The 22,680-nt window shown below is 51.6% G+C and overlaps 12 non-coding genes across 12 annotated transcripts; all 12 read right to left on the reverse strand.

The window, feature by feature from the left end:
* Positions 1-1,578: 1,578 nt before the first annotated feature.
* On the reverse strand, positions 1,579-1,651 carry trnat-ugu (transfer RNA threonine (anticodon UGU)). Its single transcript has one exon. It is a non-coding gene; the product is annotated as a tRNA-Thr (tRNA).
* Positions 1,652-2,898: 1,247 nt separating this feature from the next.
* Positions 2,899-2,971, reverse strand: trnat-ugu (transfer RNA threonine (anticodon UGU)). The gene has a single exon. It is a non-coding gene; the product is annotated as a tRNA-Thr (tRNA).
* A 1,247-nt stretch (positions 2,972-4,218) lies between these two features.
* On the reverse strand, positions 4,219-4,291 carry trnat-cgu (transfer RNA threonine (anticodon CGU)). Its single transcript has one exon. It is a non-coding gene; the product is annotated as a tRNA-Thr (tRNA).
* A 1,246-nt stretch (positions 4,292-5,537) lies between these two features.
* trnat-ugu (transfer RNA threonine (anticodon UGU)) lies at positions 5,538-5,610 on the reverse strand. Its single transcript has one exon. It is a non-coding gene; the product is annotated as a tRNA-Thr (tRNA).
* Positions 5,611-6,856: 1,246 nt separating this feature from the next.
* On the reverse strand, positions 6,857-6,929 carry trnat-ugu (transfer RNA threonine (anticodon UGU)). Its single transcript has one exon. It is a non-coding gene; the product is annotated as a tRNA-Thr (tRNA).
* Positions 6,930-8,176: 1,247 nt separating this feature from the next.
* On the reverse strand, positions 8,177-8,249 carry trnat-cgu (transfer RNA threonine (anticodon CGU)). The gene has a single exon. It is a non-coding gene; the product is annotated as a tRNA-Thr (tRNA).
* Positions 8,250-9,495: 1,246 nt separating this feature from the next.
* Positions 9,496-9,568, reverse strand: trnat-ugu (transfer RNA threonine (anticodon UGU)). Its single transcript has one exon. It is a non-coding gene; the product is annotated as a tRNA-Thr (tRNA).
* A 2,565-nt stretch (positions 9,569-12,133) lies between these two features.
* On the reverse strand, positions 12,134-12,206 carry trnat-ugu (transfer RNA threonine (anticodon UGU)). Its single transcript has one exon. It is a non-coding gene; the product is annotated as a tRNA-Thr (tRNA).
* Positions 12,207-16,090: 3,884 nt separating this feature from the next.
* trnat-cgu (transfer RNA threonine (anticodon CGU)) lies at positions 16,091-16,163 on the reverse strand. Its single transcript has one exon. It is a non-coding gene; the product is annotated as a tRNA-Thr (tRNA).
* Positions 16,164-17,409: 1,246 nt separating this feature from the next.
* trnat-ugu (transfer RNA threonine (anticodon UGU)) lies at positions 17,410-17,482 on the reverse strand. Its single transcript has one exon. It is a non-coding gene; the product is annotated as a tRNA-Thr (tRNA).
* A 2,565-nt stretch (positions 17,483-20,047) lies between these two features.
* trnat-ugu (transfer RNA threonine (anticodon UGU)) lies at positions 20,048-20,120 on the reverse strand. Its single transcript has one exon. It is a non-coding gene; the product is annotated as a tRNA-Thr (tRNA).
* A 1,247-nt stretch (positions 20,121-21,367) lies between these two features.
* On the reverse strand, positions 21,368-21,440 carry trnat-cgu (transfer RNA threonine (anticodon CGU)). Its single transcript has one exon. It is a non-coding gene; the product is annotated as a tRNA-Thr (tRNA).
* Positions 21,441-22,680: the final 1,240 nt, after the last annotated feature.

Here is a 22,680-nt window from a genome sequence, read left to right on the forward strand (position 1 = left end):
GAGTCGACAGGTGTCTGTCACTTCAGGGTAATGACCCTGGTGTTTCAGACATCAATTCCCAAGCTCTTGACAAAAACAGCAGCTATCAGTCCAACAGGGTTATTCAGGAGCGCGACTCGTTCATTTGGTGATTGCGGGTGAACGCCGTAGCTTCCAAATAAGCCGGTTAGACGACAAGCTGGCGTTGAGCTTGAACATAGCATCCTACAGTCTCATGCCAAGCGCTGAAACTGAGTGGGCGCTGGAGACATGGCTGAGAGGCCCCAGTGAGATTTGAACTCACGACCCCTGGTTTACAAGACCAGTGCTCTAACCGCTGTGCTATGGAGCCGGGTGGTCCGGCGCACTGCGCTGGATTGGTTAACACTGGCTGACCCAAGTACTTGGGACACAGGTTTCAATCGACTCTCGCCTCACCGTCTGTACAGTTTGAACATTCTGCCCGTGTGTGCGTGGGTTTGCTCCGGCTGCTCCGGTTACCGCTCTCAGTCCAAAGATGTGTAGCTTCAGCGGGATTGGCCATGCTTCATTGTCCCATTGTGTACGGTGATAGTGCGGGCCCGGTGGATTCGTCAGCATTAAATGTGGAATGATGCGGAATGGGTCTGGGTCGATTGCTCTCTGCAGGGTCGGTGTGGACGAGATTAGAATAAATTAGATTGGCTACAGTGTGGAAACAGGACCTTCAGCCCAACAAGTCCACATCGATCCTCTGAAGAGTAACCCACCCAGACCCGTTTCACTCTGAATAATGCACCTATGACTAGGGGCAATTTAGAACTTCCTGTAGAAGGGCTCATGCCCGAAACGTCGATTCTCCTGCTCCTTGGATGCTGCCGGACCTGCTGCGCTTTTCCAGCAATACATTTTCAGCTCAGCAATTTAGAATGGCCAATTCAGCCGGCCTGCACGTCTTTGGACTGTGAGAGCAAACCGGAGCAAACCCACGCAGACTCTGGGAGAATGTGCAAAGTCGACACAGATTCGATTCCCTAAAGCTGGAATCGAGCCTGGCTCCCTAGCGCTGTGAGGCAGCAGTGCGAACCACTGAGCGACTGGTTGGGCGGAATGGCCTGTTTCCAAACTGGAGGGATCCTATGCCTCTGAGATTTCTGACAATCACCGGGAGACCTAATTGGGAATTGTCATTCGCTCGCTTGGAGTGACTGAGGTCTGCGATCTCAAAGTTAAATCCGTGAACACACACAGCCCCGTTCTTTGCCTGCAGAAAAAAAGAAGTTTGTGGATTTCAACTGAACGCTGTAAGTGACAAAAACAGAAGTTGCAGGAAAAGCTCAACAGGTCTGAGACGAGAAATGAGAGTCGACAGGTGTCTGTCACTTCAGGGTAATGACCCTGGTGTTTCAGACATCAATTCCCAAGCTCTTGACAAAAACAGCAGCTATCAGTCCAACAGGGTTATTCAGGAGCCCGACTCGTTCATTTGGTGATTGCGGGTGAACGCCGTAGCTTCCAAATAAGCCGGTTAGACGACAAGCTGGCGTTGAGCTTGAACATAGCATCCTACAGTCTCATGCCAAGCGTTGAAACTGAGTGGGCGCTGGAGACATGGCTGAGAGGCCCGAGTGAGATTTGAACTCACGACCCCTGGTTTACAAGACCAGCGCTCTAACCGCTGAGCTATGGAGCCGGGTGGCCCGGCGCACTGCACTGGATTGGTTAACACTGGCTGACTCTAGTACTTGGGACACAGGTTTCAATCGACTCTCGCCTCACCGTCTGTACAGTTTGAACATTCTGCCCGTGTGTGCGTGGGTTTGCTCCGGCTGCTCCGGTTACCGCTCTCAGTCCAAAGATGTGTAGCTTCAGCGGGATTGGCCATGCTTCATTGTCCCATTGTGTACGGTGATAGTGCGGGCCCGGTGGATTCGTCAGCATTAAATGTGGAATGATGCGGAATGGGTCTGGGTCGATTGCTCTCTGCAGGGTCGGTGTGGACGAGATTAGAATAAATTAGATTGGCTACAGTGTGGAAACAGGACCTTCAGCCCAACAAGTCCACATCGATCCTCTGAAGAGTAACCCACCCAGACCCGTTTCACTCTGAATAATGCACCTATGACTAGGGGCAATTTAGAACTTCCTGTAGAAGGGCTCATGCCCGAAACGTCGATTCTCCTGCTCCTTGGATGCTGCCGGACCTGCTGCGCTTTTCCAGCAATACATTTTCAGCTCAGCAATTTAGAATGGCCAATTCAGCCGGCCTGCACGTCTTTGGACTGTGAGAGCAAACCGGAGCAAACCCACGCAGACTCTGGGAGAATGTGCAAAGTCGACACAGACTCGATTCCCTAAAGCTGGAATCGAGCCTGGCTCCCTAGCGCTGTGAGGCAGCAGTGCGAACCACTGAGCGACTGGTTGGGCGGAATGGCCTGTTTCCAAACTGGAGGGATCCTATGCCTCTGAGATTTCTGACAATCACCGGGAGACCTAATTGGGAATTGTCATTCGCTCGCTTGGAGTGACTGAGGTCTGCGATCTCAAAGTTAAATCCGTGAACACACACAGCCCCGTTCTTTGCCTGCAGAAAAAAAGAAGTTTGTGGATTTCAACTGAACGCTGTAAGTGACAAAAACAGAAGTTGCAGGAAAAGCTCAACAGGTCTGAGACGAGAAATAAGAGTCGACAGGTGTCTGTCACTTCAGGGTAATGACCCTGGTGTTTCAGACATCAATTCCCAAGCTCTTGACAAAAACAGCAGCTATCAGTCCAACAGGGTTATTCAGGAGCCCGACTCGTTCATTTGGTGATTGCGGGTGAACGCCGTAGCTTCCAAATAAGCCGGTTAGACGACAAGCTGGCGTTGAGCTTGAACATAGCATCCTACAGTCTCATGCCAAGCGTTGAAACTGAGTGGGCGCTGGAGACATGGCTGAGAGGCCCGAGTGAGATTTGAACTCACGACCCCTGGTTTACAAGACCAGCGCTCTAACCGCTGAGCTATGGAGCCGGGTGGCCCGGCGCACTGCACTGGATTGGTTAACACTGGCTGACTCTAGTACTTGGGACACAGGTTTCAATCGACTCTCGCCTCACCGTCTGTACAGTTTGAACATTCTGCCCGTGTGTGCGTGGGTTTGCTCCGGCTGCTCCGGTTACCGCTCTCAGTCCAAAGATGTGTAGCTTCAGCGGGATTGGCCATGCTTCATTGTCCCATTGTGTACGGTGATAGTGCGGGCCCGGTGGATTCGTCAGCATTAAATGTGGAATGATGCGGAATGGGTCTGGGTCGATTGCTCTCTGCAGGGTCGGTGTGGACGAGATTAGAATAAATTAGATTGGCTACAGTGTGGAAACAGGACCTTCAGCCCAACAAGTCCACATCGATCCTCTGAAGAGTAACCCACCCAGACCCGTTTCACTCTGAATAATGCACCTATGACTAGGGGCAATTTAGAACTTCCTGTAGAAGGGCTCATGCCCGAAACGTCGATTCTCCTGCTCCTTGGATGCTGCCGGACCTGCTGCGCTTTTCCAGCAATACATTTTCAGCTCAGCAATTTAGAATGGCCAATTCAGCCGGCCTGCACGTCTTTGGACTGTGAGAGCAAACCGGAGCAAACCCACGCAGACTCTGGGAGAATGTGCAAAGTCGACACAGACTCGATTCCCTAAAGCTGGAATCGAGCCTGGCTCCCTAGCGCTGTGAGGCAGCAGTGCGAACCACTGAGCGACTGGTTGGGCGGAATGGCCTGTTTCCAAACTGGAGGGATCCTATGCCTCTGAGATTTCTGACAATCACCGGGAGACCTAATTGGGAATTGTCATTCGCTCGCTTGGAGTGACTGAGGTCAGCGATCTCAAAGTTAAATCCGTGAACACACACAGCCCCGTTCTTTGCCTGCAGAAAAAAGAAGTTTGTGGATTTCAACTGAACGCTGTAAGTGACAAAAACAGAAGTTGCAGGAAAAGCTCAACAGGTCTGAGACGAGAAATGAGAGTCGACAGGTGTCTGTCACTTCAGGGTAATGACCCTGGTGTTTCAGACATCAGTTCCCAAGCTCTTGACAAAAACAGCAGCTATCAGTCCAACAGGGTTATTCAGGAGCGCGACTCGTTCATTTGGTGATTGCGGGTGAACGCCGTAGCTTCCAAATAAGCCGGTTAGACGACAAGCTGGCGTTGAGCTTGAACATAGCATCCTACAGTCTCATGCCAAGCGTTGTAAACTGAGTGGGCGCTGGAGACATGGCTGAGAGGCCCCAGTGAGATTTGAATTCACGACTTCTGGTTTACGAGACCAGCGCTCTAACCGCTGAGCTATGGAGCCGGGTGGCCCGGCGCACTGCACTGGATTGGTTAACACTGGCTGACTCAAATACTTGGGACACAGGTTTCAATCGACTCTCGCGTCACCGTCTGTCCAGTTTGAACATTCTGCCCGTGTGTGCGTGGGTTTGCTCCGGCTGCTCCGGTTACCGCTCTCAGTACAAAGATGTGTAGCTTCTGCGGGATTGGCCATGCTTCATTGTCCCATTGTGTACGGTGATAGTGCGGGCCCGGTGGATTCGTCAGCATTAAATGTGGAATGATGCGGAATGGGTCTGGGTCGATTGCTCTCTGCAGGGTCGGTGTGGACGAGATTAGAATAAATTAGATTGGCTACAGTGTGGAAACAGGACCTTCAGCCCAACAAGTCCACATCGATCCTCTGAAGAGTAACCCACCCAGACCCGTTTCACTCTGAATAATGCACCTATGACTAGGGGCAATTTAGAACTTCCTGTAGAAGGGCTCATGCCCGAAACGTCGATTCTCCTGCTCCTTGGATGCTGCCTGACCTGCTGCGCTTTTCCAGCAATACATTTTCAGCTCAGCAATTTAGAATGGCCAATTCAGCCGGCCTGCACGTCTTTGGACTGTGAGAGCAAACCGGAGCAAACCCACGCAGACTCTGGGAGAATGTGCAAAGTCGACACAGACTCGATTCCCTAAAGCTGGAATCGAGCCTGGCTCCCTAGCGCTGTGAGGCAGCAGTGCGAACCACTGAGCGACTGGTTGGGCGGAATGGCCTGTTTCCAAACTGGAGGGATCCTATGCCTCTGAGATTTCTGACAATCACCGGGAGACCTAATTGGGAATTGTCATTCGCTCGCTTGGAGTGACTGAGGTCAGCGATCTCAAAGTTAAATCCGTGAACACACACAGCCCCGTTCTTTGCCTGCAGAAGAAAGAAGTTTGTGGATTTCAACTGAACGCTGTAAGTGACAAAAACAGAAGTTGCAGGAAAAGCTCAACAGGTCTGAGACGAGAAATGAGAGTCGACAGGTGTCTGTCACTTCAGGGTAATGACCCTGGTGTTTCAGACATCAATTCCCAAGCTCTTGACAAAAACAGCAGCTATCAGTCCAAGAGGGTTATTCAGGAGCGCGACTCGTTCATTTGGTGATTGCGGGTGAACGCCGTAGCTTCCAAATAAGCCGGTTAGACGACAAGCTGGCGTTGAGCTTGAACATAGCATCCTACAGTCTCATGCCAAGCGTTGAAACTGAGTGGGCGCTGGAGACATGGCTGAGAGGCCCCAGTGAGATTTGAACTCACGACCCCTGGTTTACAAGACCAGCGCTCTAACCGCTGAGCTATGGAGCCGGGTGGCCCGGCGCACTGCACTGGATTGGTTAACACTGGCTGACTCAAGTACTTGGGACACAGGTTTCAATCGACTCTCGCCTCACCGTCTGTACAGTTTGAACATTCTGCCCGTGTGTGCGTGGGTTTGCTCCGGCTGCTCCGGTTACCGCTCTCAGTCCAAAGAAGTGTAGCTTCAGCGGGATTGGCCATGCTTCATTGTCCCATTGTGTACGGTGATAGTGCGGGCCCGGTGGATTCGTCAGCATTAAATGTGGAATGATGCGGAATGGGTCTGGGTCGATTGCTCTCTGCAGGGTCGGTGTGGACGAGATTAGAATAAATTAGATTGGCTACAGTGTGGAAACAGGACCTTCAGCCCAACAAGTCCACATCGATCCTCTGAAGAGTAACCCACCCAGACCCGTTTCACTCTGAATAATGCACCTATGACTAGGGGCAATTTAGAACTTCCTGTAGAAGGGCTCATGCCCGAAACGTCGATTCTCCTGCTCCTTGGATGCTGCCGGACCTGCTGCGCTTTTCCAGCAATACATTTTCAGCTCAGCAATTTAGAATGGCCAATTCAGCCGGCCTGCACGTCTTTGGACTGTGAGAGCAAACCGGAGCAAACCCACGCAGACTCTGGGAGAATGTGCAAAGTCGACACAGACTCGATTCCCTAAAGCTGGAATCGAGCCTGGCTCCCTAGCGCTGTGAGGCAGCAGTGCGAACCACTGAGCGACTGGTTGGGCGGAATGGCCTGTTTCCAAACTGGAGGGATCCTATGCCTCTGAGATTTCTGACAATCACCGGGAGACCTAATTGGGAATTGTCATTCGCTCGCTTGGAGTGACTGAGGTCTGCGATCTCAAAGTTAAATCCGTGAACACACACAGCCCCGTTCTTTGCCTGCAGAAAAAAGAAGTTTGTGGATTTCAACTGAACGCTGTAAGTGACAAAAACAGAAGTTGCAGGAAAAGCTCAACAGGTCTGAGACGAGAAATGAGAGTCGACAGGTGTCTGTCACTTCAGGGTAATGACCCTGGTGTTTCAGACATCAATTCCCAAGCTCTTGACAAAAACAGCAGCTATCAGTCCAACAGGGTTATTCAGGAGCCCGACTCGTTCATTTGGTGATTGCGGGTGAACGCCGTCGCTTCCAAATAAGCCGGTTAGACGACAAGCTGGCGTTGAGCTTGAACATAGCATCCTACAGTCTCATGCCAAGCGTTGAAACTGAGTGGGCGCTGGAGACATGGCTGAGAGGCCCGAGTGAGATTTGAACTCACGACCCCTGGTTTACAAGACCAGCGCTCTAACCGCTGAGCTATGGAGCCGGGTGGCCCGGCGCACTGCACTGGATTGGTTAACACTGGCTGACTCTTGTACTTGGGACACAGGTTTCAATCGACTCTCGCCTCACCGTCTGTACAGTTTGAACATTCTGCCCGTGTGTGCGTGGGTTTGCTCCGGCTGCTCCGGTTACCGCTCTCAGTCCAAAGATGTGTAGCTTCAGCGGGATTGGCCATGCTTCATTGTCCCATTGTGTACGGTGATAGTGCGGGCCCGGTGGATTCGTCAGCATTAAATGTGGAATGATGCGGAATGGGTCTGGGTCGATTGCTCTCTGCAGGGTCGGTGTGGACGAGATTAGAATAAATTAGATTGGCTACAGTGTGGAAACAGGACCTTCAGCCCAACAAGTCCACATCGATCCTCTGAAGAGTAACCCACCCAGACCCGTTTCACTCTGAATAATGCACCTATGACTAGGGGCAATTTAGAACTTCCTGTAGAAGGGCTCATGCCCGAAACGTCGATTCTCCTGCTCCTTGGATGCTGCCGGACCTGCTGCGCTTTTCCAGCAATACATTTTCAGCTCAGCAATTTAGAATGGCCAATTCAGCCGGCCTGCACGTCTTTGGACTGTGAGAGCAAACCGGAGCAAACCCACGCAGACTCTGGGAGAATGTGCAAAGTCGACACAGACTCGATTCCCTAAAGCTGGAATCGAGCCTGGCTCCCTAGCGCTGTGAGGCAGCAGTGCGAACCACTGAGCGACTGGTTGGGCGGAATGGCCTGTTTCCAAACTGGAGGGATCCTATGCCTCTGAGATTTCTGACAATCACCGGGAGACCTAATTGGGAATTGTCATTCGCTCGCTTGGAGTGACTGAGGTCAGCGATCTCAAAGTTAAATCCGTGAACACACACAGCCCCGTTCTTTGCCTGCAGAAAAAAGAAGTTTGTGGATTTCAACTGAACGCTGTAAGTGACAAAAACAGAAGTTGCAGGAAAAGCTCAACAGGTCTGAGACGAGAAATGAGAGTCGACAGGTGTCTGTCACTTCAGGGTAATGACCCTGGTGTTTCAGACATCAGTTCCCAAGCTCTTGACAAAAACAGCAGCTATCAGTCCAACAGGGTTATTCAGGAGCGCGACTCGTTCATTTGGTGATTGCGGGTGAACGCCGTAGCTTCCAAATAAGCCGGTTAGACGACAAGCTGGCGTTGAGCTTGAACATAGCATCCTACAGTCTCATGCCAAGCGTTGTAAACTGAGTGGGCGCTGGAGACATGGCTGAGAGGCCCCAGTGAGATTTGAACTCACGACTTCTGGTTTACGAGACCAGCGCTCTAACCGCTGAGCTATGGAGCCGGGTGGCCCGGCGCACTGCACTGGATTGGTTAACACTGGCTGACTCAAATACTTGGGACACAGGTTTCAATCGACTCTCGCGTCACCGTCTGTCCAGTTTGAACATTCTGCCCGTGTGTGCGTGGGTTTGCTCCGGCTGCTCCGGTTACCGCTCTCAGTACAAAGATGTGTAGCTTCTGCGGGATTGGCCATGCTTCATTGTCCCATTGTGTACGGTGATAGTGCGGGCCCGGTGGATTCGTCAGCATTAAATGTGGAATGATGCGGAATGGGTCTGGGTCGATTGCTCTCTGCAGGGTCGGTGTGGACGAGATTAGAATAAATTAGATTGGCTACAGTGTGGAAACAGGACCTTCAGCCCAACAAGTCCACATCGATCCTCTGAAGAGTAACCCACCCAGACCCGTTTCACTCTGAATAATGCACCTATGACTAGGGGCAATTTAGAACTTCCTGTAGAAGGGCTCATGCCCGAAACGTCGATTCTCCTGCTCCTTGGATGCTGCCTGACCTGCTGCGCTTTTCCAGCAATACATTTTCAGCTCAGCAATTTAGAATGGCCAATTCAGCCGGCCTGCACGTCTTTGGACTGTGAGAGCAAACCGGAGCAAACCCACGCAGACTCTGGGAGAATGTGCAAAGTCGACACAGACTCGATTCCCTAAAGCTGGAATCGAGCCTGGCTCCCTAGCGCTGTGAGGCAGCAGTGCGAACCACTGAGCGACTGGTTGGGCGGAATGGCCTGTTTCCAAACTGGAGGGATCCTATGCCTCTGAGATTTCTGACAATCACCGGGAGACCTAATTGGGAATTGTCATTCGCTCGCTTGGAGTGACTGAGGTCAGCGATCTCAAAGTTAAATCCGTGAACACACACAGCCCCGTTCTTTGCCTGCAGAAGAAAGAAGTTTGTGGATTTCAACTGAACGCTGTAAGTGACAAAAACAGAAGTTGCAGGAAAAGCTCAACAGGTCTGAGACGAGAAATGAGAGTCGACAGGTGTCTGTCACTTCAGGGTAATGACCCTGGTGTTTCAGACATCAATTCCCAAGCTCTTGACAAAAACAGCAGCTATCAGTCCAAGAGGGTTATTCAGGAGCGCGACTCGTTCATTTGGTGATTGCGGGTGAACGCCGTAGCTTCCAAATAAGCCGGTTAGACGACAAGCTGGCGTTGAGCTTGAACATAGCATCCTACAGTCTCATGCCAAGCGTTGAAACTGAGTGGGCGCTGGAGACATGGCTGAGAGGCCCCAGTGAGATTTGAACTCACGACCCCTGGTTTACAAGACCAGCGCTCTAACCGCTGAGCTATGGAGCCGGGTGGCCCGGCGCACTGCACTGGATTGGTTAACACTGGCTGACTCAAGTACTTGGGACACAGGTTTCAATCGACTCTCGCCTCACCGTCTGTACAGTTTGAACATTCTGCCCGTGTGTGCGTGGGTTTGCTCCGGCTGCTCCGGTTACCGCTCTCAGTCCAAAGATGTGTAGCTTCAGCGGGATTGGCCATGCTTCCTTGTCCCATTGTGTACGGTGATAGTGCGGGCCCGGTGGATTCGTCAGCATTAAATGTGGAATGATGCGGAATGGGTCTGGGTCGATTGCTCTCTGCAGGGTCGGTGTGGACGAGATTAGAATAAATTAGATTGGCTACAGTGTGGAAACAGGACCTTCAGCCCAACAAGTCCACATCGATCCTCTGAAGAGTCACCCACCCAGACCCGTTTCACTCTGAATAATGCACCTATGACTAGGGGCAATTTAGAACTTCCTGTAGAAGGGCTCATGCCCGAAACGTCGATTCTCCTGCTCATTGGATGCTGCCGGACCTGCTGCGCTTTTCCAGCAATACATTTTCAGCTCAGCAATTTAGAATGGCCAAGTCAGCCGGCCTGCACGTCTTTGGACTGTGAGAGCAAACCGGAGCAAACCCACGCAGACTCTGGGAGAATGTGCAAAGTCGACACAGACTCGATTCCCTAAAGCTGGAATCGAGCCTGGCTCCCTAGCGCTGTGAGGCAGCAGTGCGAACCACTGAGCGACTGGTTGGGCGGAATGGCCTGTTTCCAAACTGGAGGGATCCTATGCCTCTGAGATTTCTGACAATCACCGGGAGACCTAATTGGGAATTGTCATTCGCTCGCTTGGAGTGACTGAGGTCAGCGATCTCAAAGTTAAATCCGTGAACACACACAGCCCCGTTCTTTGCCTGCAGAAAAAAGAAGTTTGTGGATTTCAACTGAACGCTGTAAGTGACAAAAACAGAAGTTGCAGGAAAAGCTCCACAGGTCTGAGACGAGAAATGAGAGTCGACAGGTGTCTGTCACTTCAGGGTAATGACCCTGGTGTTTCAGACATCAGTTCCCAAGCTCTTGACAAAAACAGCAGCTATCAGTCCAACAGGGTTATTCAGGAGCGCGACTCGTTCATTTGGTGATTGCGGGTGAACGCCGTCGCTTCCAAATAAGCCGGTTAGACGACAAGCTGGCGTTGAGCTTGACCATAGCATCCTACAGTCTCATGCCAAGCGTTGAAACTGAGTGGGCGCTGGAGACATGGCTGAGAGGCCCCAGTGAGATTTGAACTCACGACCCCTGGTTTACAAGACCAGTGCTCTAACCGCTGTGCTATGGAGCCGGGTGGTCCGGCGCACTGCGCTGGATTGGTTAACACTGGCTGACCCAAGTACTTGGGACACAGGTTTCAATCGACTCTCGCCTCACCGTCTGTCCAGTTTGAACATTCTGCCCGTGTGTGCGTGGGTTTGCTCCGGCTGCTCCGGTTACCGCTCTCAGTACAAAGATGTGTAGCTTCTGCGGGATTGGCCATGCTTCATTGTCCCATTGTGTACGGTGATAGTGCGGGCCCGGTGGATTCTCCAGCATTAAATGTGGAATGATGCGGAATGGGTCTGGGTCGATTGCTCTCTGCAGGGTCGGTGTGGACGAGATTAGAATAAATTAGATTGGCTACAGTGTGGAAACAGGACCTTCAGCCCAACAAGTCCACATCGATCCTCTGAAGAGTAACCCACCCAGACCCGTTTCACTCTGAATAATGCACCTATGACTAGGGGCAATTTAGAACTTCCTGTAGAAGGGCTCATGCCCGAAACGTCGATTCTCCTGCTCCTTGGATGCTGCCTGACCTGCTGCGCTTTTCCAGCAATACATTTTCAGCTCAGCAATTTAGAATGGCCAATTCAGCCGGCCTGCACGTCTTTGGACTGTGAGAGCAAACCGGAGCAAACCCACGCAGACTCTGGGAGAATGTGCAAAGTCGACACAGACTCGATTCCCTAAAGCTGGAATCGAGCCTGGCTCCCTAGCGCTGTGAGGCAGCAGTGCGAACCACTGAGCGACTGGTTGGGCGGAATGGCCTGTTTCCAAACTGGAGGGATCCTATGCCTCTGAGATTTCTGACAATCACCGGGAGACCTAATTGGGAATTGTCATTCGCTCGCTTGGAGTGACTGAGGTCAGCGATCTCAAAGTTAAATCCGTGAACACACACAGCCCCGTTCTTTGCCTGCAGAAGAAAGAAGTTTGTGGATTTCAACTGAACGCTGTAAGTGACAAAAACAGAAGTTGCAGGAAAAGCTCAACAGGTCTGAGACGAGAAATGAGAGTCGACAGGTGTCTGTCACTTCAGGGTAATGACCCTGGTGTTTCAGACATCAATTCCCAAGCTCTTGACAAAAACAGCAGCTATCAGTCCAAGAGGGTTATTCAGGAGCGTGACTCGTTCATTTGGTGATTGCGGGTGAACGCCGTAGCTTCCAAATAAGCCGGTTAGACGACAAGCTGGCGTTGAGCTTGAACATAGCATCCTACAGTCTCATGCCAAGCGTTGAAACTGAGTGGGCGCTGGAGACATGGCTGAGAGGCCCCAGTGAGATTTGAACTCACGACCCCTGGTTTACAAGACCAGCGCTCTAACCGCTGAGCTATGGAGCCGGGTGGCCCGGCGCACTGCACTGGATTGGTTAACACTGGCTGACTCAAGTACTTGGGACACAGGTTTCAATCGACTCTCGCCTCACCGTCTGTACAGTTTGAACATTCTGCCCGTGTGTGCGTGGGTTTGCTCCGGCTGCTCCGGTTACCGCTCTCAGTCCAAAGATGTGTAGCTTCAGCGGGATTGGCCATGCTTCCTTGTCCCATTGTGTACGGTGATAGTGCGGGCCCGGTGGATTCGTCAGCATTAAATGTGGAATGATGCGGAATGGGTCTGGGTCGATTGCTCTCTGCAGGGTCGGTGTGGACGAGATTAGAATAAATTAGATTGGCTACAGTGTGGAAACAGGACCTTCAGCCCAACAAGTCCACATCGATCCTCTGAAGAGTCACCCACCCAGACCCGTTTCACTCTGAATAATGCACCTATGACTAGGGGCAATTTAGAACTTCCTGTAGAAGGGCTCATGCCCGAAACGTCGATTCTCCTGCTCCTTGGATGCTGCCGGACCTGCTGCGCTTTTCCAGCAATACATTTTCAGCTCAGCAATTTAGAATGGCCAATTCAGCCGGCCTGCACGTCTTTGGACTGTGAGAGCAAACCGGAGCAAACCCACGCAGACTCTGGGAGAATGTGCAAAGTCGACACAGACTCGATTCCCTAAAGCTGGAATCGAGCCTGGCTCCCTAGCGCTGTGAGGCAGCAGTGCGAACCACTGAGCGACTGGTTGGGCGGAATGGCCTGTTTCCAAACTGGAGGGATCCTATGCCTCTGAGATTTCTGACAATCACCGGGAGACCTAATTGGGAATTGTCATTCGCTCGCTTGGAGTGACTGAGGTCAGCGATCTCAAAGTTAAATCCGTGAACACACACAGCCCCGTTCTTTGCCTGCAGAAAAAAGAAGTTTGTGGATTTCAACTGAACGCTGTAAGTGACAAAAACAGAAGTTGCAGGAAAAGCTCAACAGGTCTGAGACGAGAAATGAGAGTCGACAGGTGTCTGTCACTTCAGGGTAATGACCCTGGTGTTTCAGACATCAGTTCCCAAGCTCTTGACAAAAACAGCAGCTATCAGTCCAACAGGGTTATTCAGGAGCCCGACTCGTTCATTTGGTGATTGCGGGTGAACGCCGTCGCTTCCAAATAAGCCGGTTAGACGACAAGCTGGCGTTGAGCTTGACCATAGCATCCTACAGTCTCATGCCAAGCGTTGAAACTGAGTGGGCGCTGGAGACATGGCTGAGAGGCCCCAGTGAGATTTGAACTCACGACCCCTGGTTTACAAGACCAGTGCTCTAACCGCTGTGCTATGGAGCCGGGTGGTCCGGCGCACTGCGCTGGATTGGTTAACACTGGCTGACCCAAGTACTTGGGACACAGGTTTCAATCGACTCTCGCCTCACCGTCTGTCCAGTTTGAACATTCTGCCCGTGTGTGCGTGGGTTTGCTCCGGCTGCTCCGGTTACCGCTCTCAGTCCAAAGAAGTGTAGCTTCAGCGGGATTGGCCATGCTTCATTGTCCCATTGTGTACGGTGATAGTGCGGGCCCGGTGGATTCGTCAGCATTAAATGTGGAATGATGCGGAATGGGTCTGGGTCGATTGCTCTCTGCAGGGTCGGTGTGGACGAGATTAGAATAAATTAGATTGGCTACAGTGTGGAAACAGGACCTTCAGCCCAACAAGTCCACATCGATCCTCTGAAGAGTAAACCACCCAGACCCGTTTCACTCTGAATAATGCACCTATGACTAGGGGCAATTTAGAACTTCCTGTAGAAGGGCTCATGCCCGAAACGTCGATTCTCCTGCTCCTTGGATGCTGCCGGACCTGCTGCGCTTTTCCAGCAATACATTTTCAGCTCAGCAATTTAGAATGGCCAATTCAGCCGGCCTGCACGTCTTTGGACTGTGAGAGCAAACCGGAGCAAACCCACGCAGACTCTGGGAGAATGTGCAAAGTCGACACAGACTCGATTCCCTAAAGCTGGAATCGAGCCTGGCTCCCTAGCGCTGTGAGGCAGCAGTGCGAACCACTGAGCGACTGGTTGGGCGGAATGGCCTGTTTCCAAACTGGAGGGATCCTATGCCTCTGAGATTTCTGACAATCACCGGGAGACCTAATTGGGAATTGTCATTCGCTCGCTTGGAGTGACTGAGGTCAGCGATCTCAAAGTTAAATCCGTGAACACACACAGCCCCGTTCTTTGCCTGCAGAAGAAAGAAGTTTGTGGATTTCAACTGAACGCTGTAAGTGACAAAAACAGAAGTTGCAGGAAAAGCTCAACAGGTCTGAGACGAGAAATGAGAGTCGACAGGTGTCTGTCACTTCAGGGTAATGACCCTGGTGTTTCAGACATCAATTCCCAAGCTCTTGACAAAAACAGCAGCTATCAGTCCAACAGGGTTATTCAGGAGCGCGACTCGTTCATTTGGTGATTGCGGGTGAACGCCGTAGCTTCCAAATAAGCCGGTTAGACGACAAGCTGGCGTTGAGCTTGAACATAGCATCCTACAGTCTCATGCCAAGCGCTGAAACTGAGTGGGCGCTGGAGACATGGCTGAGAGGCCCCAGTGAGATTTGAACTCACGACCCCTGGTTTACAAGACCAGTGCTCTAACCGCTGTGCTATGGAGCCGGGTGGTCCGGCGCACTGCGCTGGATTGGTTAACACTGGCTGACTCAAGTACTTGGGACACAGGTTTCAATCGACTCTCGCCTCACCGTCTGTACAGTTTGAACATTCTGCCCGTGTGTGCGTGGGTTTGCTCCGGCTGCTCCGGTTACCGCTCTCAGTCCAAAGATGTGTAGCTTCAGCGGGATTGGCCATGCTTCATTGTCCCATTGTGTACGGTGATAGTGCGGGCCCGGTGGATTCGTCAGCATTAAATGTGGAATGATGCGGAATGGGTCTGGGTCGATTGGTCTCTGCAGGGTCGGTGTGGACGAGATTAGAATAAATTAGATTGGCTACAGTGTGGAAACAGGACCTTCAGCCCAACAAGTCCACATCGATCCTCTGAAGAGTAACCCACCCAGACCCGTTTCACTCTGAATAATGCACCTATGACTAGGGGCAATTTAGAACTTCCTGTAGAAGGGCTCATGCCCGAAACGTCGATTCTCCTGCTCCTTGGATGCTGCCGGACCTGCTGCGCTTTTCCAGCAATACATTTTCAGCTCAGCAATTTAGAATGGCCAATTCAGCCGGCCTGCACGTCTTTGGACTGTGAGAGCAAACCGGAGCAAACCCACGCAGACTCTGGGAGAATGTGCAAAGTCGACACAGACTCGATTCCCTAAAGCTGGAATCGAGCCTGGCTCCCTAGCGCTGTGAGGCAGCAGTGCGAACCACTGAGCGACTGGTTGGGCGGAATGGCCTGTTTCCAAACTGGAGGGATCCTATGCCTCTGAGATTTCTGACAATCACCGAGAGACCTAATTGGGAATTGTCATTCGCTCGCTTGGAGTGACTGAGGTCAGCGATCTCAAAGTTAAATCCGTGAACACACACAGCCCCGTTCTTTGCCTGCAGAAAAAAGAAGTTTGTGGATTTCAACTGAACGCTGTAAGTGACAAAAACAGAAGTTGCAGGAAAAGCTCAACAGGTCTGAGACGAGAAATGAGAGTCGACAGGTGTCTGTCACTTCAGGGTAATGACCCTGGTGTTTCAGACATCAATACCCAAGCTCTTGACAAAAACAGCAGCTATCAGTCCAACAGGGTTATTCAGGAGCGCGACTCGTTCATTTGGTGGTTGTGGGTGAACGCCGTAGCTTCCAAAAAAGCCGGTTAGACGACAAGCTGGCGTTGAGCTTGAACATAGCATCCTTCAGTCTCATGCCAAGCGTTGAAACTGAGTGGGCGCTGGAAACATGGCTGAGAGGCCCCAGGGAGATTTGAACTCACGACTTCCGGTTTACGAGACCAGCGCTCTAACCGCTGAGCTATGGAGCCGGGTGGCCCAGCGCACTGCACTGGATTGGTTAACACTGGCTGACTCAAATACTTGGGACACAGGTTTCAATCGACTCTCGCGTCACCGTCTGTCCAGTTTGAACATTCTGCCCGTGTGTGCGTGGGTTTGCTCCGGCTGCTCCGGTTACCGCTCTCAGTACAAAGATGTGTAGCTTCTGCGGGATTGGCCATGCTTCATTGTCCCATTGTGTACGGTGATAGTGCGGGCCCGGTGGATTCTCCAGCATTAAATGTGGAATGATGCGGAATGGGTCTGGGTCGATTGCTCTCTGCAGGGTCGGTGTGGACGAGATTAGAATAAATTAGATTGGCTACAGTGTGGAAACAGGACCTTCAGCCCAACAAGTCCACATCGATCCTCTGAAGAGTAACCCACCCAGACCCGTTTCACTCTGAATAATGCACCTATGACTAGGGGCAATTTAGAACTTCCTGTAGAAGGGCTCATGCCCGAAACGTCGATTCTCCTGCTCCTTGGATGCTGCCTGACCTGCTGCGCTTTTCCAGCAATACATTTTCAGCTCAGCAATTTAGAATGGCCAATTCAGCCGGCCTGCACGTCTTTGGACTGTGAGAGCAAACCGGAGCAAACCCACGCAGACTCTGGGAGAATGTGCAAAGTCGACACAGACTCGATTCCCTAAAGCTGGAATCGAGCCTGGCTCCCTAGCGCTGTGAGGCAGCAGTGCGAACCACTGAGCGACTGGTTGGGCGGAATGGCCTGTTTCCAAACTGGAGGGATCCTATGCCTCTGAGATTTCTGACAATCACCGGGAGACCTAATTGGGAATTGTCATTCGCTCGCTTGGAGTGACTGAGGTCAGCGATCTCAAAGTTAAATCCGTGAACACACACAGCCCCGTTCTTTGCCTGCAGAAGAAAGAAGTTTGTGGATTTCAACTGAACGCTGTAAGTGACAAAAACAGAAGTTGCAGGAAAAGCTCAACAGGTCTGAGACGAGAAATGAGAGTCGACAGGTGTCTGTCACTTCAGGGTAATGACCCTGGTGTTTCAGACATCAATTCCCAAGCTCTTGACAAAAACAGCAGCTATCAGTCCAAGAGGGTTATTCAGGAGCGCGACTCGTTCATTTGGTGATTGCGGGTGAACGCCGTAGCTTCCAAATAAGCCGGTTAGACGACAAGCTGGCGTTGAGCTTGAACATAGCATCCTACAGTCTCATGCCAAGCGTTGAAACTGAGTGGGCGCTGGAGACATGGCTGAGAGGCCCCAGTGAGATTTGAACTCACGACCCCTGGTTTACAAGACCAGCGCTCTAACCGCTGAGCTATGGAGCCGGGTGGCCCGGCGCACTGCACTGGATTGGTTAACACTGGCTGACTCAAGTACTTGGGACACAGGTTTCAATCGACTCTCGCCTCACCGTCTGTACAGTTTGAACATTCTGCCCGTGTGTGCGTGGGTTTGCTCCGGCTGCTCCGGTTACCGCTCTCAGTCCAAAGATGTGTAGCTTCAGCGGGATTGGCCATGCTTCCTTGTCCCATTGTGTACGGTGATAGTGCGGGCCCGGTGGATTCGTCAGCATTAAATGTGGAATGATGCGGAATGGGTCTGGGTCGATTGCTCTCTGCAGGGTCGGTGTGGACGAGATTAGAATAAATTAGATTGGCTACAGTGTGGAAACAGGACCTTCAGCCCAACAAGTCCACATCGATCCTCTGAAGAGTCACCCACCCAGACCCGTTTCACTCTGAATAATGCACCTATGACTAGGGGCAATTTAGAACTTCCTGTAGAAGGGCTCATGCCCGAAACGTCGATTCTCCTGCTCATTGGATGCTGCCGGACCTGCTGCGCTTTTCCAGCAATACATTTTCAGCTCAGCAATTTAGAATGGCCAATTCAGCCGGCCTGCACGTCTTTGGACTGTGAGAGCAAACCGGAGCAAACCCACGCAGACTCTGGGAGAATGTGCAAAGTCGACACAGACTCGATTCCCTAAAGCTGGAATCGAGCCTGGCTCCCTAGCGCTGTGAGGCAGCAGTGCGAACCACTGAGCGACTGGTTGGGCGGAATGGCCTGTTTCCAAACTGGAGGGATCCTATGCCTCTGAGATTTCTGACAATCACCGGGAGACCTAATTGGGAATTGTCATTCGCTCGCTTGGAGTGACTGAGGTCAGCGATCTCAAAGTTAAATCCGTGAACACACACAGCCCCGTTCTTTGCCTGCAGAAAAAAGAAGTTTGTGGATTTCAACTGAACGCTGTAAGTGACAAAAACAGAAGTTGCAGGAAAAGCTCAACAGGTCTGAGACGAGAAATGAGAGTCGACAGGTGTCTGTCACTTCAGGGTAATGACCCTGGTGTTTCAGACATCAGTTCCCAAGCTCTTGACAAAAACAGCAGCTATCAGTCCAACAGGGTTATTCAGGAGCGCGACTCGTTCATTTGGTGATTGCGGGTGAACGCCGTCGCTTCCAAATAAGCCGGTTAGACGACAAGCTGGCGTTGAGCTTGACCATAGCATCCTACAGTCTCATGCCAAGCGTTGAAACTGAGTGGGCGCTGGAGACATGGCTGAGAGGCCCCAGTGAGATTTGAACTCACGACCCCTGGTTTACAAGACCAGTGCTCTAACCGCTGTGCTATGGAGCCGGGTGGTCCGGCGCACTGCGCTGGATTGGTTAACACTGGCTGACCCAAGTACTTGGGACACAGGTTTCAATCGACTCTCGCCTCACCGTCTGTCCAGTTTGAACATTCTGCCCGTGTGTGCGTGGGTTTGCTCCGGCTGCTCCGGTTACCGCTCTCAGTACAAAGATGTGTAGCTTCTGCGGGATTGGCCATGCTTCATTGTCCCATTGTGTACGGTGATAGTGCGGGCCCGGTGGATTCTCCAGCATTAAATGTGGAATGATGCGGAATGGGTCTGGGTCGATTGCTCTCTGCAGGGTCGGTGTGGACGAGATTAGAATAAATTAGATTGGCTACAGTGTGGAAACAGGACCTTCAGCCCAACAAGTCCACATCGATCCTCTGAAGAGTAACCCACCCAGACCCGTTTCACTCTGAATAATGCACCTATGACTAGGGGCAATTTAGAACTTCCTGTAGAAGGGCTCATGCCCGAAACGTCGATTCTCCTGCTCCTTGGATGCTGCCTGACCTGCTGCGCTTTTCCAGCAATACATTTTCAGCTCAGCAATTTAGAATGGCCAATTCAGCCGGCCTGCACGTCTTTGGACTGTGAGAGCAAACCGGAGCAAACCCACGCAGACTCTGGGAGAATGTGCAAAGTCGACACAGACTCGATTCCCTAAAGCTGGAATCGAGCCTGGCTCCCTAGCGCTGTGAGGCAGCAGTGCGAACCACTGAGCGACTGGTTGGGCGGAATGGCCTGTTTCCAAACTGGAGGGATCCTATGCCTCTGAGATTTCTGACAATCACCGGGAGACCTAATTGGGAATTGTCATTCGCTCGCTTGGAGTGACTGAGGTCAGCGATCTCAAAGTTAAATCCGTGAACACACACAGCCCCGTTCTTTGCCTGCAGAAGAAAGAAGTTTGTGGATTTCAACTGAACGCTGTAAGTGACAAAAACAGAAGTTGCAGGAAAAGCTCAACAGGTCTGAGACGAGAAATGAGAGTCGACAGGTGTCTGTCACTTCAGGGTAATGACCCTGGTGTTTCAGACATCAATTCCCAAGCTCTTGACAAAAACAGCAGCTATCAGTCCAACAGGGTTATTCAGGAGCGCGACTCGTTCATTTGGTGATTGCGGGTGAACGCCGTAGCTTCCAAATAAGCCGGTTAGACGACAAGCTGGCGTTGAGCTTGAACATAGCATCCTACAGTCTCATGCCAAGCGTTGAAACTGAGTGGGCGCTGGAGACATGGCTGAGAGGCCCCAGTGAGATTTGAACTCACGACCCCTGGTTTACAAGACCAGCGCTCTAACCGCTGAGCTATGGAGCCGGGTGGCCCGGCGCACTGCACTGGATTGGTTAACACTGGCTGACTCAAGTACTTGGGACACAGGTTTCAATCGACTCTCGCCTCACCGTCTGTACAGTTTGAACATTCTGCCCGTGTGTGCGTGGGTTTGCTCCGGCTGCTCCGGTTACCGCTCTCAGTCCAAAGATGTGTAGCTTCAGCGGGATTGGCCATGCTTCCTTGTCCCATTGTGTACGGTGATAGTGCGGGCCCGGTGGATTCGTCAGCATTAAATGTGGAATGATGCGGAATGGGTCTGGGTCGATTGCTCTCTGCAGGGTCGGTGTGGACGAGATTAGAATAAATTAGATTGGCTACAGTGTGGAAACAGGACCTTCAGCCCAACAAGTCCACATCGATCCTCTGAAGAGTCACCCACCCAGACCCGTTTCACTCTGAATAATGCACCTATGACTAGGGGCAATTTAGAACTTCCTGTAGAAGGGCTCATGCCCGAAACGTCGATTCTCCTGCTCATTGGATGCTGCCGGACCTGCTGCGCTTTTCCAGCAATACATTTTCAGCTCAGCAATTTAGAATGGCCAATTCAGCCGGCCTGCACGTCTTTGGACTGTGAGAGCAAACCGGAGCAAACCCACGCAGACTCTGGGAGAATGTGCAAAGTCGACACAGACTCGATTCCCTAAAGCTGGAATCGAGCCTGGCTCCCTAGCGCTGTGAGGCAGCAGTGCGAACCACTGAGCGACTGGTTGGGCGGAATGGCCTGTTTCCAAACTGGAGGGATCCTATGCCTCTGAGATTTCTGACAATCACCGGGAGACCTAATTGGGAATTGTCATTCGCTCGCTTGGAGTGACTGAGGTCAGCGATCTCAAAGTTAAATCCGTGAACACACACAGCCCCGTTCTTTGCCTGCAGAAAAAAGAAGTTTGTGGATTTCAACTGAACGCTGTAAGTGACAAAAACAGAAGTTGCAGGAAAAGCTCAACAGGTCTGAGACGAGAAATGAGAGTCGACAGGTGTCTGTCACTTCAGGGTAATGACCCTGGTGTTTCAGACATCAGTTCCCAAGCTCTTGACAAAAACAGCAGCTATCAGTCCAACAGGGTTATTCAGGAGCGCGACTCGTTCATTTGGTGATTGCGGGTGAACGCCGTCGCTTCCAAATAAGCCGGTTAGACGACAAGCTGGCGTTGAGCTTGAACATAGCATCCTACAGTCTCATGCCAAGCGTTGTAAACTGAGTGGGCGCTGGAGACATGGCTGAGAGGCCCCAGTGAGATTTGAACTCACGACTTCTGGTTTACGAGACCAGCGCTCTAACCGCTGAGCTATGGAGCCGGGTGGCCCGGCGCACTGCACTGGATTGGTTAACACTGGCTGACTCAAATACTTGGGACACAGGTTTCAATCGACTCTCGCGTCACCGTCTGTCCAGTTTGAACATTCTGCCCGTGTGTGCGTGGGTTTGCTCCGGCTGCTCCGGTTACCGCTCTCAGTACAAAGATGTGTAGCTTCTGCGGGATTGGCCATGCTTCATTGTCCCATTGTGTACGGTGATAGTGCAGGCCCGGTGGATTCGTCAGCATTAAATGTGGAATGATGCGGAATGGGTCTGGGTCGATTGCTCTCTGCAGGGTCGGTGTGGACGAGATTAGAATAAATTAGATTGGCTACAGTGTGGAAACAGGACCTTCAGCCCAACAAGTCCACATCGATCCTCTGAAGAGTAACCCACCCAGACCCGTTTCACTCTGAATAATGCACCTATGACTAGGGGCAATTTAGAACTTCCTGTAGAAGGGCTCATGCCCGAAACGTCGATTCTCCTGCTCCTTGGATGCTGCCGGACCTGCTGCGCTTTTCCAGCAATACATTTTCAGCTCAGCAATTTAGAATGGCCAATTCAGCCGGCCTGCACGTCTTTGGACTGTGAGAGCAAACCGGAGCAAACCCACGCAGACTCTGGGAGAATGTGCAAAGTCGACACAGACTCGATTCCCTAAAGCTGGAATCGAGCCTGGCTCCCTAGCGCTGTGAGGCAGCAGTGCGAACCACTGAGCGACTGGTTGGGCGGAATGGCCTGTTTCCAAACTGGAGGGATCCTATGCCTCTGAGATTTCTGACAATCACCGGGAGACCTAATTGGGAATTGTCATTCGCTCGCTTGGAGTGACTGAGGTCAGCGATCTCAAAGTTAAATCCGTGAACACACACAGCCCCGTTCTTTGCCTGCAGAAGAAAGAAGTTTGTGGATTTCAACTGAACGCTGTAAGTGACAAAAACAGAAGTTGCAGGAAAAGCTCAACAGGTCTGAGACGAGAAATGAGAGTCGACAGGTGTCTGTCACTTCAGGGTAATGACCCTGGTGTTTCAGACATCAATTCCCAAGCTCTTGACAAAAACAGCAGCTATCAGTCCAAGAGGGTTATTCAGGAGCGCGACTCGTTCATTTGGTGATTGCGGGTGAACGCCGTAGCTTCCAAATAAGCCGGTTAGACGACAAGCTGGCGTTGAGCTTGAACATAGCATCCTACAGTCTCATGCCAAGCGTTGAAACTGAGTGGGCGCTGGAGACATG

The sequence above is a fragment of the Chiloscyllium plagiosum genome, unplaced genomic scaffold, assembly GCF_037043375.1.
Source record: "Chiloscyllium plagiosum isolate Xiang-an unplaced genomic scaffold, Cpla_swu_hap1 HiC_scaffold_38, whole genome shotgun sequence".
NCBI lineage: Eukaryota > Metazoa > Chordata > Chondrichthyes > Orectolobiformes > Hemiscylliidae > Chiloscyllium > Chiloscyllium plagiosum.